We start from the raw sequence: 20,135 nt of genomic DNA on the forward strand, positions 1-20,135 counted from the left end.
TCCCAGATGTTGTGTAGCAACATGACACTACCAGGAACAGATTATGTATTTTATTTTCAAAAGTCATTAAATAATTTACTTTCCATCCTGTCGCATTTTCCCCTTATTAGCTCCCCCATTTCCCAAAACTTGTATATATAATCAATGTACAGCTTGTTTTCACTCACCCATAATGCTTACAGTTTTTTTTAAAACCCAGGAAGTGAATATGTAACATATACACAGTCCATGACTTAGAATAGACAAGACATGGAATGGATAAAACTCGTTGAATGAAGAACTTCAAATTCTAGCAAAAGAATCTGCTGATTGTACACAACTGTGTGACCCAGTTGCAAGAATTACTTTTGACACGTAATAGAAGAATTAACAGTACTTGCAACTGGGATACAGCTAGCTAAGCATTTCAGTATATCTGTTTGCATTGGTATAAAACATTGTGGTACACTGTCCAAGGAAATTATTAACAATTTAAGAATATCGTTTTTGACAAGAAGGAAGTTATGTTTTTAATTAGAATTCAAGTGGCTAATTATGTGAAATGTATTTTCACCCATACCTCCATTTTACAGTTATTCCTGTTCATACTACATGTATTTCCTTTGACAAATTTCCCTTCAAGTTTTCATTTTGATATTATTTGAGAAAAGTTTATCCATTGCAAATAAAAGCAGGAAGTGGTTAGCAGACCAGGTAGCATCCATGGACAGAGAAACATCATCATGCATTGACTGATCATTTCTGTTGGAACATGACAATATAATAATACTGACTGTAGGGTTGAATCTCATTTCTCGAAGTTCAGAGCTTTGGAGCAGTTGGTAGAGTCCCACAGCGCCAGTGACCTTGGTTCAGTCCTGACTTGCAGTGCTGTCTGTGTGGAGTTCATACGTGTTTTCACCCAGGTGCTCTCATTTCATCAGACATCATAAAATACTATCTTTGTTGGGTTAACCAGCCATTTTAGCCCCTGGGGTGGGTGGGTGTGTGTGTCTGTCTGTCTGTCTCTGTCTGGGTGGAGCTGATAGTTATGGGAGAAGGTATGTTACAAGGAAGTAAGGAAAGTTTGGATTACCTGATAGGTTAAATGGCCTACCATGCCCTTGGTGAGATTGAAATGAATACCAACATGTTGCTGCAAAAAGATCGATGGAAAACAGGCCAAAGGAAGGGTTGGGGATAGAAGAGTTGAGTGCAGAGGTACAGGGAAGGCATCTGCCAAAAAATAAATTGTTGTTATTTTTGATTTAAGCAATGCAACACAGAGCAGACCTTTCCAGCTCTCTAAACTATGTCATTCTGAAACCCCACAACCCCAATTAACCCTAATCTAATTACAGGGCAACTTACAATAACCATTTAATCTACCCAGTATGTCTTTGGACTGTCGGAGGAAACCAGATTACCCGGGCATTCCACAGGGAGGAGAACTCATTACAAAACAGTGCCGGGATTAAACTCCAAACTCCAGAGCGCCTTGAGCTGTAATAGCGTAGAGCTAACTGTGACATTACCATGACGAAAATCAATGGAAGTTTTATCACTGAGCCAAACTCCAAATTCATTGAGGTGTTTAGAAGGAAGTTTGAGGGTTTCTGAGATGATTACTTGGGGTATTAATACTTGTGCTGTTCAGTACAGTCAGACAGAAAATAAAGACAAGGTTTGTAATTCAGCTGGCATTTGCTAGTTTGTGATACCATTTTGGTCGTCTTGTGGCCACTAGAGGGAACGGGCAACAATTGGATTACATCATCTCTTCAAGCAACCTCTCCAAGCAAAAAAAATGCCTCAAGGTAGGAGGCATGAGAGAGAAGTAAGGGAAAAAATGTGATTGCAGAGAAAAGTGGTGGGAATGGATTGTTGGTCAGAAGTAAAGTGAAGGGAAGAGGCATTCTGTGGCATTGGAAGCTTGCAATCACTGACACTGCAGAGGAGAAAGAATAGTTTTATTGTTAAAGTGCCAGACTAGAAGGATGAAATAGTGATATGAATGAAAACAAATTTGAGGTAGTAAACCAATGCATTTGGGAGATTCCATGCATCAATGCTTCGATCTATGGACTCAGTGAGAATAAGGGTCTCAGAAAGTTCTCATTGATAAAATGTTGCCCATCTCCCAGTAGGTTTTTCTTTGCATTGAGTCAACCTTCAATGTAAGGTTTTTTCTCTTACAAAATTGAAACATCCATTTTGCTTTGAGGCTTAGGAACCGAGTAAAAGTAACGACACTTGTGAAATTCAGATACTTGCAGTAGATTTTCGCTTTTGCCGCCTGGATAATTTGCACAGTTGTGCACATGATCTTACCCAAGTGACAAATGTTCACTGAACTTCAGTAAATATAATTGGATTTACTGGTATCCTGCTAAGACCTAATTCACAGTACTGATTCATTATGATACTCTTAGCCTCTACGGCCATGTATCCCTTTGATGCACCATCAATAACTCTCTGAGACGTAAAGGCGAGATATCGGCTTTTATTGACTGGAAGAAGGAACCAGCAGTGAGTGACCATCATACTTCATCCTGGAGACTGAGAGGCCGGGCTCAGACCTCAGTCGCCTTTATACCGGGGTCTGTGGGAGGAGCCACAGGAGCAGTCAGCGGGGGGGGGGGGGGGGGGGGGCGTGTCCAGACAGGTATATGTAGTTCACCACACCCTTCCCACACTTGCGCTTTAAAATGATCGTGCATATGAGCTGCACTCTCCAGTGCTTGGGGACTTGGTGCTTACCCTGTCCTCCGCAGATTGGTGAAGAGGCTGTCCGTGAGATTTGGATTTTGGGCCGGCCTGGTGAGCCAGCCTGGTGCTGAGATGTGAGACTCTACTCTCGCCTCCTGCACTCCAGCCTCAACCAAGTGAGCACTGCCATGTGTTGATAGGCCACCTGTATCTCTCATCGCCACCTGCTGGATGTGCAGGAAATTGCCCTCTCCCCTTTGGTTATGCAGCTCTCCAAACCCAGAGCTTCATTGGTTGTAGACATAACATGAACACTATTTCTGCTTGTACTCTTGCACCTGCGAATATATTCTGAATACTAAGCAAGGTAAGAGTGTGTATGATGCAGGAATTTTGAGATGTTCTGTCCTGCCATCTTCCACCTAATCTTGTATCTGTAGTCATACCCGTGCCAGTGTAACTGAGGCAACTGATTAGCAAGATGTGCTGATGTAGCTCCTGTCAGGCCAGTTTTATTATTGCCACTTGTTCCTAAGAAGAGCATTTCATAGTTACAAAACCAAATTCTTTCTGCACTGTATGCAGACACAGTGGCTATATTCTGTTGGTTCCATACTTTCTCTTCCTATTATTAGCATTGTGTTTTTGTTCTTGGGCGCAAACAGATCTGTTTGCACTTTGAATTGTTATTTTGTGGAATGAAGTGCTTCAAAATACCAGCTTGTTATGATTGAGTATTGTGAAAGTGATTGCAACCTCCTTTGCATGGTACAATGATGGTATTCTTTGGTAGTAATGTTTTCCCCTCTTTTTTTAAACAAAATGAATCAGAATAACATTTGTCACACCTTTTTAATAGTTCAGTTTGTCTGCTTCCTCTCCTTTCTTTAATGGAATGTAAGATCTATTGTGTTTGATAGAGGAGTGACTCTCCTCCATGATGTAGAATGCTCTTAAGTTTACCCTTGGTATGACTACCATAAGAGCCAATTACTAAACAAAGGTTAGCAAAGTTTATATTTCATGGTAATTTACAAGTGATGAACGAGCTATTTTGTCATCCCCAGTCAGGTGAAGGTCATTCCTAACTGTCTGAGACCCCCTTCACAAAGGTATCCTTGAGTGGTGTCTGTGGGCTTGCAGTGTGATGTTTGGCTTCTGAAATTTTTTTCCGTTTTTGTTTGTAAAAATAATATAAATTTCATCCTCAGTCTCACGACACATACCGGTGATAATAAACCTGATTCTGATTGATATCTAAGTGGGTTCGTAAGTTAGGAGTATATATGTAAATGAAGACAGTAACTATCTTGAGTTGACAAAAAATGTTAAGTTCTCTTCAGTATCTTTCTCCTAAGCAGGATTTAACCATGGTCTTTTCCACTTTGTCTGCAATACTCCCTGTATTTTCTTCCCGAAGTGTGGTGTGGGTTTTTGCTCCTTTCCAAGAGATTTAAAAACTTGTCAGTGACTATGCTTTCGGACTCCTGGTCTTAGTGATTTTATATATATGTAAGTTTTTAAAAACACTCTGTTTCAAGTTTATGACTGTGTGAATAGCTTTTTCTCTCCTCTGACTTAAGGCCAGGTTAGATCTCATTTAAAAATAAGGCCCTGCCGCTCATATCTGCACTATCAGTATTCCCTGAAGCCTTGTTAGGGTTTTGCTAAGTAAATGTTATTTTTTTGTTGGTGGGGGTGTGCACACAAATACGTTAAAACATATCTGCTAACTGACAAATTGGTTCTCGCCTGCTTGTCTTGCAGGATTTTGTCCCATTGCGTTAATGTAGCTGCCTGTCATGGCATCAAAATATGTGTCTGTTATTATTCCTTTGAAAGTCCAAATGAGTAATTTCCTTGAAAGTGCATGATGTTAAAGGCACATATAACATGTGTTTGTTATCATTCCTAACCCAGTTATGCTTAGTGCTGTTTTGCATAGTTGGGGCCAAGGCCACATCACAGGATGACATGTAGCTTGTCTTAAATAAATAAAGCCAGTCATGACCCATTTGTTTTCATTTTTTTTCCACTGATTGCCTGCCCTGGAAGAATAGTTCTGTGCCAACAGGAAGACAACAGCAGAAACACTAGCGCCTCAGTTTTCTGTCGCGGCTTAGCTGATCAGATTTACTGTGTGTGTGAGATTGAGAAATCTATGCAAGAGTTAGCGAGTCCACAGCTCCAATAGCTTGCTTCCCGCCTCTTCTTCCCCCCCCCCCCCCACTACCCCCTCCCAAACATTCTCCCGCAGGATATAAAATTATTTTATTGACAAACATACTTTCCCTAAAGCCCACAAAAATTCCATCAGTTCCTCAGGGGCTTGAGCCACTTCTTTTTCTCTCTCTTTTTGGCTATATTTCTGGAATAGCCTGCTGTGAAATGGCAAAGTTCATGGTTCATCTGAACTTTTGAACCCCTGTTCGTATTAGTTGCAGTGCAACAGTCTAAATCAACCCAGCGCAGTTTTTGTCGGCAGAATTCTGCATATGCCTCGTCTGGGTCATTTGGCAGGCGAAAATGTTCTTTTATTTACTTAGTGTAAGCCATCAGTTTAATAACGAGCAGGGATTTGAGATAAGTGAAAGGAGTACCTTGAGAAAGCTGATATTGTGTTGGTTCATCAGTTTACTGAACTCTGTTTGACCCCCCATATTGGAGGCTTCCCCAGGACAAGTCACAGCAGCATTGACAGTCAACGCTTCCTATCCAGTTTCACATGCTGCAGGGCTGGGAGTTCACGGGAACAAGCCGCAGATTGCTGCAGGTTGCACAATTTACCTCAGTCTGACCATTTGTAAATACCTTAAAAGCTTATTGATCTCCTCATACAGTACCCGGGTTAAAGAGCTGAGGCTAAATTCAATAAAATCTCAGAAAAATATCTGCCAGCTAATATTTGCTTCTGAAAATGTCCAAAAATAGTTCTTTTTCATCTGTACAGTTACTGCTTTGTGGCTAGGTCATCAGGATTAAATTGGTATGATCAATGAGAAGAAAAATGGAAAAATAAACTTGGTGAAGGAGCACAAAGAAATGTGGAGGGGAAAACAAAATCATTGCGCCTGGAATAGTGTCAGGTCAAGTTGCTTTGCACAGGTTTTCATGAAATAGTTATTGAAAGGGAAAGTATTGGTTGTTTTTTTTTAATAGTGCACCTGGGTTTGAAAAAGGGAGCAAAGGTAGTGTAGTGGTTAGCACAGTACTCCACAGTACCAACAATGCGGGTTCAATTCCTGCTGCTGTCTGTAAGGAGTTTATACATTCGTCCCGTGACTGCTTGGGCTTACTGAAGGTGCTCTGGTTTCCTCCCACAGTCCAAAGACCTATCGGTTGGTAAGTTAATTGGTTATTGTAAATTGTCCCATAATTAGACTAGGGTTAGCAAGGCAGCAAGGCGTGAAGGGCCAGAAGGGCCTATTCTGTGCAGTATCTCAGTAAATAAATATTTTGCAGAGGATTTGTGAGAGATAATGTAGGCATTGGTCTCCAAGCTCATGGCAATAACATTAAGGGAGACTGAACCTTGAGCTGCCTCTTTGGAACAAGAACCTGAGTCAGGGTTTGGAATAGAGAAAAAGAGGAGGTAAATACTACAGAGATATGAAACTGCATCTGCTCCTTGAAGGAGATTTCATTATCATAGAGACTTATTGCAATCCACTCTGTTGTTTTGCCTCATCATGTGCTAATCTAGAAATTTGTCAAGGTATGAGTTTGCACTGAGGAATCAATATAGAAATGGTACTGGAATTATATCCAGTGGATGTAATGGATTCGAATAAGCAAATTACATAATATTTAATCAGAAACTATTTTGGCTCAATTGGGATTATGTTTTCTTTCCCCATGAGTGCGTAGTATTTGCAGCAACAATATTTATTGCCACTTCTAAGTTGATAATAATGCCAGGCAGCAACTTCTGTTTGCCAATAACAGCGGAAGGTGTATAAAAGGAATCAATGGTATTGCTGCCCAACAAAAATCCATGGTGCTCTGCAATTTTCAGTTGACCTGAAAATGAGTCAAGATGTTGTAGACTTCAATAAAATCTCAATGTGAAGAATCGCTTCCTGATATTATTCCAGAACAGCCTAGGTCTATTTATCAAATTGTCTGTTGCCCCTCTCTCCATCTGATCACATCTTCTACTGAAATACTCAATCAAGTTCAATCAGGGGTCCCCAACCTTCTGCATGCCATGGACCCCTACCAATAACTGAGAGTTCTGTGGACACCAGTTTGGGAACTACCAGGCTGGGGGTTCTTCCCCCAAGCCATCAGACTCCTCAATACCCAGAGCCTAGACTGACACCAACCTACTGCCCTCTACTGTGCCTATTGTCTTTATTGTACTGCCTGCACTGTTTTGTGCACTTTATGCAGTCCTATGTAGGTCTGTAGTCTAGTGTAAAGTTGTTTTACGTAGTTTCAGTGTAGTTTTCGTATTGTTTCATGTAGCACCACGGTCTTGAAAAATGTTGTCTTGTCTTTACTGTGTACTCTACCAGCAGTTATGGTCGAAATGACAATAAAAAGTGACTTGACTTGAGTTCAATGGCATTAACTATTTCCTAAATGCATCAGCTGGATTGATGAGTAACTTTGGAATGTTAACTTGGTCTGTGAAATTTGCTTTAGTCACTTCTTTCATTTATGAGGTGGGCGAGCTTCTGGCAAAACTATTCACTGCCACCTCCTCTGTTCTATTTGCCCACCTGTAATAAAATATGGCCAAAAATCTCTAGTCCATCTGCAATGACCAAGTTTGTGGTGTTGGGTAGGGAGTTACAAGAATTTTGACCTTGAGGAACAGCTATTTATTTCCAAGACAAGATGTGTGTCACAGTGGGAAACACAGTTGTGTATCTGAGTGGAAGTGGATTTCTGTCATGGGTGGGGGAGGCATTGTGTGCATCTACAGCGTACGTGCAGCTGTTCTGTGAAACGTCAGTAAAAGCAAATGCTGGAGTTCTGGATCAATGCACTACTTTGAATTGGATAGTGTTGAGTTGCTGAAATGTCGGTGCACCGATTCTGGTAAACAGGACATTCCATTGTTCCCAGTGTGTATTATAGAATGCTTTGAGGAGCTTGGAGGTGAGATGCTTGCCACAGAATATTCTGCCTTTGTACTTTTTGAGGCAAGGCCAGTAGGAAACATTGATGTTGGTTAAAAGTGTCAAGGAGATGTGGTTAGAGTGATCATGGCCCGAATGTCACATCAGCCCTGTCTGAATATTGTAAGGTGTTGCATCATGTGGAAATTAAATGGTAATAATCATTAGTGGGAGGGGAGGGTAAGCCTTTTAATGAGCATTGAATGAAGCTGATAAAATTGTATGTTTATTGGACACCAGCCTGGGGATCATCTTACAAAGGACCTGGTGATAAGAATGGCTTCCAATCATCCGGCCATCTTGCTTTGCTCCCTTTAAGACTCTGGTTTTACCTTTTTAGATTCTCTTTTGATTCCAATTTATTAAGGATCCTGATGCTACATTTGAGTAAATGCTACCTTGACGTCAATTGAAAATGACCGCTGATGCACCATCAATAACTCTCTATGAGACATAAAGGCGAGATATCGGCTTTTATTGACTGGAAGAAGGAACCAGCAGTGGTTGACTACCATACTACATCCTGGAGACTGAGAGGCCGGGCTCAGGCCTCAATCGCCTTTATACAGGGTTCTGTGGGAGGAGCCACAGGAGCAGTCTGCGGGGGCGTGTCCAGACAGGTATATGTAGTTCACCACAACCGCTCAAATTACCTCCAAAGTTCAGTTCCTTCATCTATGTTTAAACCTAACTGTGTTGAGGGTCTTGTGCAAGAGACACTCAGACATCTGTGAACACACTGCCCACTTCCATTCTGCTGACTGAGAATAAGCTGATAGGATGATAAGTTAAGCAATGTGATGAATCAGATGTGGAGGGTAGCTTTCCTCTACATCAAGCAGATACCTTGTGGTAGCCAGTGTACAGCAAATTGGCCAGAGGTGTGGCTAGTCCTGGAGCAAAGTCAGCAATTGGTAGGTCACATGGTGTAGATTCTTCTCTGAAGATTCCCTTTGGTGCTCTGCTTTGCCCATATCCCAAAGGCTTGCTGGTTATTAGATTACTTGGAAACTGTAAATTGTCCCAAGTGTAGACTGGTGGTAGTATTTGAGGGGGGAGATTAATAGGCATTTATGAGAAAATGGTTTATAGGGGATTGACATTGTTCTGAGCACTTGGCATAGGTCTTCAGCCTAATAACCATCATTGTTAGTATGTATGAGAAAGATTATACTTTAGCATGGGTAGGGACATCCAGGTTGACATGATGCTGCTTCGTGAAGGTACTTCCAAACTGTTATGCAAATCTGTCATTGCCAAATGTGTGTATATTCATTAATCAACTATCTCCTTTTGTTATGAAGGAACTACTGAGGTTTGTTTCAATCAATTGGCCTTTGGTGCTCAAAGTGTGATCTCTTCAACATTGTTGAAATCTTGACTACTTTACAGAGCATCTACTTGGTCTATAAAGAGTACTCTGAGCTTTTGATCTCTCGTCACACTAATTTTCCATCTCTTTCCCACACAGAGCTGTCCTTGAACTTCTAAAGTGCTCCAAGGATGTCCAGTGTAGGCTTGGGGAGCACTGTTTCAGTTTTTATCAGAATATTTCTGTAGTTTCTGGTACAGTTTTGATCTTACATCATCGTGAAGCCCCTTTTTACCAGGCGTCTCTGGAAATGTGGCTCATTAACAACCTTGCTAACAGCCACTGGACTCCATGGCAAGAAACCCACCTTTCTCGGCCTTCGTACATCTAGGTTGTATATATCCTTGGTCCTGTCAAATCCCTGAGGTTGGGATGTCTTGCCCAGCCAAAATCCAGTTTGTGTGAATTATGCCCCCCAGCAATCACCCATTGGCAAGAAATAACAGATCGTACACTGCATACAATTATAAAGAAGAATATTTAAGAGTATTAGCTTAAGCAGCCCGCAATTATAGAAAAGAATGAACAAAACAAAAAGGTTCCATTATACTTATAATCACATGTGCATGGTGGAGCTCAAATCTTCCAGGTCATTGTTTTCAAGGTACACACTATACCTTCCAGATGTCACTCAAAATCCATTGTGCACAAATAGGTCTCCCACAGGAGTATTGGTCCTTCCACCATGAAACCATTCATCTGCACAAAGCACCTTGTGCAACAGGGACAATATCCTCAGGCTTCTTCCCTCCTGAATTCTCCCAGCTCCCACCAACAAAGACCTCGACTCACACCAGAGTCCTTCACTAAAACTCTCCACCCAGTGTTCTCTAAAACCTTCTCCCAATTCCACCATCTCAACTGGCTGACACCATATTCCAAAGTTGAACAACAAAGCCCCTTATCTCAGCTCAAACCCAAACATGCAGAAAGCAGAGAGGGCTACTCTTGCAGAACTACTAAAATTAAATACCTACAGCATAGCAGTAAAAATCTTAACCAGGGCGATGCAATCAGCTACCAGTTTTTAAAGCCAGTAACCTTGACAACATTGGTCTGCACCATCTCACAGGTATTCCCTGTTCTCACCTACCTGTCAGCAATTTAAGACATACATGCCTTCTCATATTTCCAGTTCTGATAGTCCTTGGCTGAAAGTGCTGACTCCATTGGCTGCATGTCCAGTGTTTTTGGATTTCCCGCGACTTTCTGCAGCACACTGTGGCATCAACTTCATTAGGACTGCACCTCACTTCCAACTAGAGCCTGTTAGTCCAAACATTCTTTCCTGCATTCATGGCCACAGTTGGATCCTTTGGTTATTGGTGATTGGAGAATGGCCATTGTGCCCAGTCTTGATTACACATAGTTGTGGTGGGAACCTCCTAGGCTGTACTTTGGGATTGAGGGTGATTGGCTTCCACTCTAGTTTGGTAGATAATGAAGCGGCAAATAAGACTCCCTTGGATGTCCATCTCTTCTCCCACCCTCCCCACATATACACGTACATGCAAAAGATGGGAAAAGAGATAGCAAAAGGTGCAGGTGAATGAGTGAGAAGCTTGAGGAATGGTAAACTGCTTCTGTCTGCATAGGACTTGTGCCTCCAGACATTGGGTACTCACAGAAATCCTCAATGGTGTTACATTTCTGCTGGTAGCTGATTATGGAGATGGGACCTTATTGCTGAGGCCAGTGTATGAATAATGTCATTAAAAAATCTAGATGCTAGACTTGAGGACTGAGTTAACTATGTTTTCTCTTCACCTTGTCTCTGTCGCCCACCTGCTGTAAGCCCTAACATGCTTTTCAGGGCTTGGGCAGTACAGCTACTTTTTGGCACTACCAAGCCATTTCTGGTGATGCACCTTGAAGTCCAGCACATTCAATGTGCATCCTTCCTACCTTCTACGTTCAATCCGCCAATTGCTTGTCATGGAGTAAGGCAGATCCTTCAGCTGAGGAAGGACACCGAGTAGTGATCATGTTTCCCTTGGAGATAATGGCACTTTGTGGCTCGATTGAAGTCTCCCAGGTTCACTTTCAGCTGCAGTTGTGTGATCAATGCTATGTTATCTTTAGAGGGTCTGTCCTACAGGAAGGAGTGATTGTGCTGGAGTCTTAACAAAGTGTTTCTGAGATCCTGGATGTAGGATGGGGCTTGCTGCTCAAAGGGATAATATTTTTAATATATTCTCAGAAGTCATTAAGGCAGCAACCACATTTGAAAATGTAACCAAATCCTAGGTCAATTCAGTTGCTTCTGGGAGTAATCTTTATCAATGTCATGGCTTGGTCAATTCAGAAAGAACTACGTGTGGATGACACTTGAAAATGATGACAGATTATTCACTGGAGAACTTCGAAGAACCAGTAAGATAATTTTCACCAATCCAGTGGTTTCACCACCATCATTTCAGCTGTTTCTCTCAGATTTAATGAACCAAATAGGAAGTATTTGAAGTGGAGTTCCCACTCCATTAACTTGGACCTTTGACCATCCTGATGTTGATGAGGTAGTTTCATCTCCTCTAAAGCCAATATACTCTTTCAGAAAATACTGAACTAAATGCAGCATTTAAAGCATCCTTGTGGCTTTCCAGCTTCCTAAAGGTAAAGATTAATATTCATTTTATTGTCATTTTCTATTGTACTAGTTCACTAGGTTTAAGTGGTTGCTGTACCTTGGGTGAAGGGGGCTCAATCCCTGCACCTCCATAGTTGTTAGCTTTTGGCATTTTTAAAACTCAACTGCTGAAAACATTACTAGCAGCACAATTTTCGTCCAGTGGTTGCCATGCATAATCTCCATCATTGTCATAGAAAAACACAGCACAGAAACAGGCCCTTTGGCCCATCTAGTCCATACCAAATACCATTTAAACAGCCTCCCTCCATCAACCTGCATGACCATAGCTCTCCATATCCTTACTATACATGTACCTATCCAAACTTCTCTTAAGCATTGAAATTGAGCTTCTTTGCACCACTTGTGCTGCCAGCTCATTCCACACTCTCATGATCCGCTCAGTTGAAGAAGTTTCCCCTCTTGTTTCCCTTAAATTTTTCACCTTTCAGCCTTAGTCCATGACCTCTGGTTGTAGCCCTACACAACCTCAGTGGAAATTGCCTGCTTGTATTTACCCTATCTATACCCCACATAATTTTGTATACCTCAACCAATCTCCTCTCAATCTTCTATGTTCTAAATAATAGTCTTAACCTATTCAGTCTTTCTTATAACTCAGGACCTCCAGACCTGGCAACATCTTGTAAATTTTCTCTGCATTCTTTCAACCTTTTAGGTAGGTGACTAAAACTGCACACGTAACTCCAAAATTAGGCTTCACTGACATCTTGTACAACTTCAACAAAATATCCCATCTTCTGTATTCACATATTGATTTATGAAGGCCAATGTGCCAAAAGCTTTCTTTATGACCCTATCTACCTGTGACACCTCTTTTAACGAATTATGGACCTGTATTCCGAGATCACTTTGTTCTTCCACACTCCTCAGTGCCCTATTGTTCAGTGTAAGACTCACCCTGGTTGGTCCAATCTCACACTTGTCTGCATTAAATTCCATCTGCCATTTTCAGCCCATTCTTCCACCAGGTGCAGATCCCTCTGCAAGCCACGATAGCCTTCCTCACTGTCCTCTACACCCTCAATCTTGATGTCATCTTCAAATTTCCTGATCCAATATCCTAGAAACTGCAAAAGAAACTAATCTTGGTCTTGACCAAGCAATCTCTCCTCTTGCAACAGGATGTAGGGAAGATTGTAGATGCAACAGTAGGAGGGTTGGGCCTTAAATATTTTATGACTGAAATGTGGCTTCAGCTTTTGGTTTTCCATGTAACTCCCACTGGCTCATTCTAAGTGGTTCTTAACTGCAATCAAAAGTTCAAATACTCTCAATGTCATTCATCTTCAGTTTGTCTTACGTCCAGCTGTTTTCTCCTTCTTTGGAGCAAAGTTGTACACTCAGTGGCCACTTTATTAAGATCAGCCGTGCACCTCGTTAATGTAAATGACCTATTGCTTGCCAGCTCTTTTCCTACCCCTCTTCTCACCTATTTATACCAACCATCTCTCCTTGTTCCTTTAGTCCAGACTGAGGGGTTTCAGCTTGAAAAGCCAATTGTCCAGATGCTGCCTGACTCACTGAACTCATTTTGTTTTTGTCCTTTGTGAACTTCGGCAAAATTCCAGCAAGCCTAGTTGCAGATGAGGAAGCTGGCAAGCACAGTAGCAAACTTATTGTGTTCCGTAATACATAAAAATGCTGCAGGCAGCTGTCTTAATTAGTTGTAGATATTGTTCATAATGCAAATCAAAATCTGACAATTGCATCATTACTCAAGTTTAGCAAGGCAGACAAGTAGAAGCTCTGATTTTTAAACACGCATGTTTGGGATTTACAGTTTATTTTGGTAAATAACCTGAAAGTCATTGGTTCAATATTTCACTGTTGACATTAAGCCCTGTACTATTAATGGATGATCTGTAAAAGTAAATATTTTCTCCAAACTATCCCTCCATATGGTGCTAAAGATTTACTGATGGGAGCAGTGTGATAGAAGCATTGAAGTTATTTTCTGCAAGCAAATAAAATGATTTTTTAAAAATTACTAATATATTTCTGGATGGGGGAAAGGGTCTACTGTCTTCTCATTTCCTCACAGCACATTGGTCTGGATTGATGGACTGAATTTGAAGAATAATTTTGAATTTAGAGTTTGTAGTCAGCAGATGTGCTGAGGCTGGACCAGTTGATGTATGCGGATCTTCAGATGGTTATGAAACACACAATTAGAGTGCATATTATCAGAATAATGTGTGGTGGCATGGGGGTTGGTTAAGAAACAGAAAACGTGAGGAATTAACAAGTTGTCGTTGGGTTGGGAGTGCGTAACTAGTCAGCTGCCCCAGGAATCAGTCTGGGATCCCTTGCTGCTCACTGCAAATTTTCGGGAGTCGAGTGCACTGTGCCCAGTTTCCCTGATACCAACGTGCTGGATTGTGAGGTGGATCAGAAACACTTTGGCACATTACGGGCAGTCTAGGTCAAAAGACAAGCACAGAGTAAGTAGAAGATAATGTGGAATGAGGTCGTCCGCTTGAGAAAGTAATAGAGGAATGGAACATTATTGAACTGAGAGATTGGAAGTTGTTGGCATGCTGAAGGATCTGAGTGTCCTTTTACACAAATTGCCAAGAGCAAAATTATATATTTTAGACTGCTGTAGTCCCAGTGCACATTCATGGGACAAGGAAGACCAGGCCAGCATAGATTAGATGGCCCAAATGGTTTATTTCTGTTTTGTAGTGCACATTGACTACAAAATGAAGGATTAGCAAGTAATTAAAAGACAAGTACTTCATTATACTTTATTGTAAGAGAATTTGAATGGAAGGGTAGAGGTACCGTGCTCTAGTATAGGGCTCTGGGGCAACATCTGGGGATTAGCTCTAATGAAGTAGATACTTGCAATGAAAGGAGTGTAGGAAATGTTTGCCAAATTGATTTGAGGGGTTGGGTTTGTCTTATAGAAGAAGAGTTTGAACATTCAGACCTATTGTCTTCAGAAGGAAGAGATTAGTTTATTAAGGGGCTCAGCAGGATAGATAGTTGACTATGCGGTGTGGTGGCTGCTACTCGAGTACATGATCTCAAAGTAAGGGGCCAACCATTCAGGACAGATGTGAACTCGTCACTACACGAGGACTGTATCTTTGCATTAGCTGTCTGTGAAGACAGGAGGTTCTGTCGTGGAATATACTTAAGACCAAGATTGATTGCCTTTTAGATGTCAAAAGGATCGTCATGTACAGGATTAGTATGAGGAGAAAGCGCTGAATAGCGGAGCAGGTACAAGTGGCTGAGTGGCCTGTTGCTGCTTCTGTTAATTTGGTGAATTTTAGCCGCCAGACTTGGCAGAAAGTCCAAGGTGCAACATGGCCTGAGCTGAGGGACAGGATGCCAGACATCTGGCCTGCCAGGGATGACTGGTGTATGTATTGCAACTGTAATTGACACAGTATGAATGTTTTTTCTCACCTTGATTGAAAAGCTAAGTGCAGGTAAGTGATTTGTTTTCATTTTTTTTCCAGTTTACTTATACTTAATGTTTTTCAGTAATAGCACTTATGGGTGTTTTTTTAAAAAAAAGCTTTGTTTACTTACAAGTCCATTTGAACAATTTTGTCTTAAATAGCTCTGATTAGTCATCAAGGACTAGCCTTGATGCTTGACAGCTGCAATAACCAACTGCCAGAATTGGATTTTTAAAAATTTTGATATTTATTTAGGAACCAGCACGGTAGCAAACTCTCCCAGCCCAACAAACCCCCACCACTGAAATACTCCTAAGTATTCAACTAACCTAACCCATTTGCCTTTTGGATGTCGGTAGGAACTGTGATCATAGGCAGAACTTATGAATTCCTTACAGACAGTGGTGGGAATTGAACCCACAACTGTAAAGTATTATGCTAACTGCTACACTACCATACTGCCCCTGGGCAGTTTCATATGTACAGGGCTTTAGGAGAAAAAGTAAAAGTGTAGAATTTAAGCGGACCTAATTAAGGTTAGGTTATCCTCAAACCTTTGTCCTCCTGACAAGTTATTAGTGTTGGTGATAAATAGAATATCACCACTAAGGAGTTGATGTAGAACTATCAGCAGAATGGCCTCCTTTTAATTCCACATCCATTATTGCTGTCACCTTGCTCAAGTGGAAATTCATCAAGGTCCTGGCATTCTCAAAATGTCCTTACTGTATGAATCACTAAGATTTTTAGATATTTTGATGAAATTGTTCTGCCTATTCAATCTGGGTATTGAACCTATCTAGGCTAGATGAGTTACAAAGTCTCTCCATTATGACATTTAGGGCAGTTGTAAACTAGATTTTGGTGTTTAGGGGCAGTGTTGAAACAGATGCATTCTGCTGTTAAATCCTGGCAGGTGCCAAACCTGCATGTGTATGGAGCATTATGCCAAAACTTTTCCCTCAGGTTGCATGCCATGACAGAAGTGATGCAGGATCAAGATCCCACTGATTTCTAAGGGAAGTATTGGCCAAAGATTTAGTAGGCAAAGGCAATGACAAGCTTCTTTAAATGATTTTTCCTTGGGTTTAGCTTTTTAAGTATTGGTTCATGTTGAATTTTAATAATTCACTTCTATCTTAATGTCTCTGACCATTGGGGATTTTCAAAGTCAGAATCAGTGATGGCTCTACAAGAGTCAGAACTCTGCCTCCAACTCGATCTGTTGAGGGCATCTTTGAGGAAGTGTGTGTGGAGAAGAGGAAAGAGCCTCCTGACTGCAGTGCCTGAAGCCTTGATGCTTCCAAGGCAATTTTGTAGTTCTCTGGGATCCAAAGGGTTAGCGACATAGTTCCAGTGGGCCCAGCCTTGGTCTTGAGGCCAACGGTGGTTACCTTGGATGGAAAAGCAAAACATTTGATGTGATTTCTACCACTTGCGGCTTTAGCAGCTAAAGATGAGAGCACTAAATTGGAAGAAAATGTGGAAGAATTAAAATTACAATGTTGCTCAGATTTGATCTTGTGTGGGTCTATGAGCACATGTTAGGAACTACCTATATTCCAATGTTGTATTTATATAAAAAAAAGTATAACTATAGGAAATCAACCTTATCTGGTAGATTTTTGTATATTAGAAGGCCATTTTGACTTTAAGAGAAGAGCTAGCACCTGACTTAGGATTTTTAAGTGAGACCATGTTTGATTGTGTTGTATATGTAGGTGAGCAGATATCCAATGCATTATCATATATGAAGTCTGCAGGATGCTAGACTGCAGTCAGAGGCTGCAATATAGGTATGAGAGAAATGCCTGGAGCTACTGTCAAACGTGAACTTCAGAGGAAAGTTTCAGCTTGTCCTTTTGAATCCAAGAATGCTACAGAAACAGGTGGTGTCTGACAAAGACAATAATTATCTTTCATCTTGATGGATGTAGGTTTAATCTTCTTCTTACATGGTAGCCACAGCCCTCAGCTTGTGTAGTGTCAGCCAAGCAGATGGGACCTTCATGCAGTTTGCATACCACAGAGAATGGCCTAGACAGCTTTTTATGCCCTAGTTGATTTATATAACACTTACGAGTGCTAATGGTACCTCTGGTATCTTGTTATGGATGATGGCCGTAACACACAGCTATTTATTACACCACAGGGACACTTGTATATTGTGTCAATACTATAGTTCCTTCTGTAAATTTTGACTTATTTATTGAGAAGCAATTATGTGGTAAGTATAATAGTGTCATTTATTTTTATAATCCTTGTATCCCAGAAATGCCACAATTAAAATGCATTATAATTAAATTTTAGTTAATATATCCTTTAGCTATGTGTAACTTAGCACAACATCTATGTTTAAAAACAGATTTGCAGATTTTATCACTTGGTACCAGATGGTGGCACTGCTTTTAGGGCCAGAGATTTCTGACTGTTACAGGTGATAACTGGGAGGAGGAAAAAAGCAGGTTTATTTATTTTTCTTGAGCATTAACACCTTTGGCAATATATTTTATATTTTAATAATATTGAAGTTCACATAAGGAACTTGGGTATCCAATCACTGATTTGTTGCTGGCATATTATATAACATTGATGGTTAACTTTGGGGATAGGTGGATGATTGGCTGATGGAAACTCAATAGAAAGTATTATAGACAGTGGCGGCCAACTGGGAATAACGTGTGGGTATTCCTTATTGCCATCAACAATTTGGTTGCATTTCATTTTTACTTTAATACTTAAAAATATCCAATTATTCCCAACAGTGATTGGGTTGCCAGTGAACCTAAAATGAAAGAAACTGAAATTCAATATGCATACTTGCTAACATGGAATAATAACTTGGTTTCTGTCCACTTTTATCTATATGAATTTTGTCTTTCTTATGTATAAAATAATATTTACATTATATTTAATATGATTGTATAATAGTTGTGCTTAATTTCATTTAAATATTTATTTTGAGGGAAATAATTCTATTGGTAATTTGTGCAATATTTAAAATGGCAATTCTATGTGTCACCTTTTTAAATTAGAAGTCAATCTTTAAAGCATAGGACAACACTAGATTCATGATGTAGCCCAGACATACTGCTTTTTTTTGGAGAGGGTTGTGGGAAAGAACCCTATAGTACTGATGCTTCTAAAATTTATAGAAACAACAGTATTCTGTTCATTTGTATGCTAAGTTTGAAAATATGACAATGTCCATTTATGTGCCATGGCTCAGAAGAGTGTGGAATTTGCTTAAATAGTTTTAACCAATCAACAGTAGAAAAAATTGATTAAAATATCTTGCGAAGTATCATGTCTGTTCAGTCAGATGAGTAGAATTCTTTTGAATCGGAGAACCAAATGTTGTGAAATTAATATATGTTCTTGTTTTCCCCTTAAAGAAAATGCAGTAAAATTGGTATTGTTTGAACCTGACAAGCTTTTTTCGTTGCTCCATATTTAGTTCAATTAAACTTCAAATCAGAAAAATGTGTTTAATTTCTTAGTACAGCTGTACACCCATACTTTTCAACAACTGGTAATCATTACTGGTGCTAAAAGGATTAAATTGAGAACCAATTGCATAGGCTAGGCTTATATTCCCTTGAGTAAAGATGATTTAAAGAGTGATCTAATTGAGGTGTTTTAAGATGATTAAAGGATTTGATGGAGCAACTATTTCTTCAGTTTGAAGAGCCCAGGACAAGAGGGCATAACCTTAAAACTGGAGGTGGGCTGATCTGGGTGATGTCAGTACACATTTTTTGATGCAAAATGTATAATGTGTGAAATCTGGGAAATGTGTCCTTAAATGCTTCACTGGCTCAGCAAAAAGTGTCCAAATGGACAATAATGTTCTTTTTTGCTCAGGGCATGTTTAGAACCAGAGAGAGGACGTATCTGCCATGATTTTGCATTATGGAGATTGCTTCTTTGTTGATGGGTTTGAGAGAGATTTAATAGGAACCTGAAAGGCAACTTTTTCCACCCAGAGGAAATCATTAAGGCCAGTACAATAGCAACATTTAAAAAGGTACTTTACAGGTACATAGGTAGGAAAGGTTTATGAGCCAGACATGGGCAAATGGGACTAGCTTAGTTGGGAATCTTGGTTGTATGGACCAGTTGGACCAAATAGCCTATGTCTATGCTCTGACTTTGAATTACTAAATAAATTATGTAGTTGAAACCTGCTTGGTGCAGTCCTCTCAAAGGACCCTTAACTTTGCTAAAATTGCAATTATATTTCTTTAATATTCCTCTGTAACTTTTTCCAACTCCTTTAAAAAGATGTTGACTGAAATGTTGTTACTCTCCACAGATGCTTCCTGATGTACTGAGTATTTTCCAGTTTATATGTGTTGTTTCCTAATTCTTCAACATTTTGTTACTTCATAAAATTCTTCAAATTGTTGGAAATACTCATGTCGTAACACAACTTGACCTTGACTTGTCCAGATTTGTGTAACCCTGTCTAGAATTATCATTGTGACTTTGTCAGCTACAAACTGACTTGAGGACTTCTGAGCCATTGAAGAGAAATTTGTTGGCTTTTATGCAGCCTGTGAGGGAGTTGGAAGGTTAAAGGACAAGAGAGACACTGAAACCTTTGAAAGATGTCTGCTCTAGATTAAGAATGAAAGGTCATCTCCAAAAGAGACTGAGAAGCCTTCATGGGTGGTGTGAGCTCTAGATTTTGTTTCTTGATTAAGTTTTTGGACAAACTTAGGGGGAAAAAAAAGTTGCAGCTGTTTGATATTCCAAAAGAATGCCAAAGCTAGAAAGAGGTTTTGAAAAAGATTATTTTCCCTGCATGTACATCTGTTCATTAACTGCTTAATTACTTGTTTCACTTCATTGTTTAATTGGAACATGCCTTCTTTTTACTATCA

General features: G+C 40.2%; 1 protein-coding gene across 5 annotated transcripts in view; it reads left to right on the forward strand.

Moving 5' to 3' along the window:
- Window positions 1-20,135, forward strand: part of LOC132379550 (myoferlin-like) — a 263,587-nt gene that overhangs the window by 208,983 nt on the left and 34,469 nt on the right. The gene's annotated exons all lie outside the window — the stretch shown is intronic.

This window comes from Hypanus sabinus, chromosome 22 (assembly GCF_030144855.1).
Source record: "Hypanus sabinus isolate sHypSab1 chromosome 22, sHypSab1.hap1, whole genome shotgun sequence".
Classification (NCBI taxonomy): Eukaryota; Metazoa; Chordata; class Chondrichthyes; order Myliobatiformes; family Dasyatidae; genus Hypanus; species Hypanus sabinus.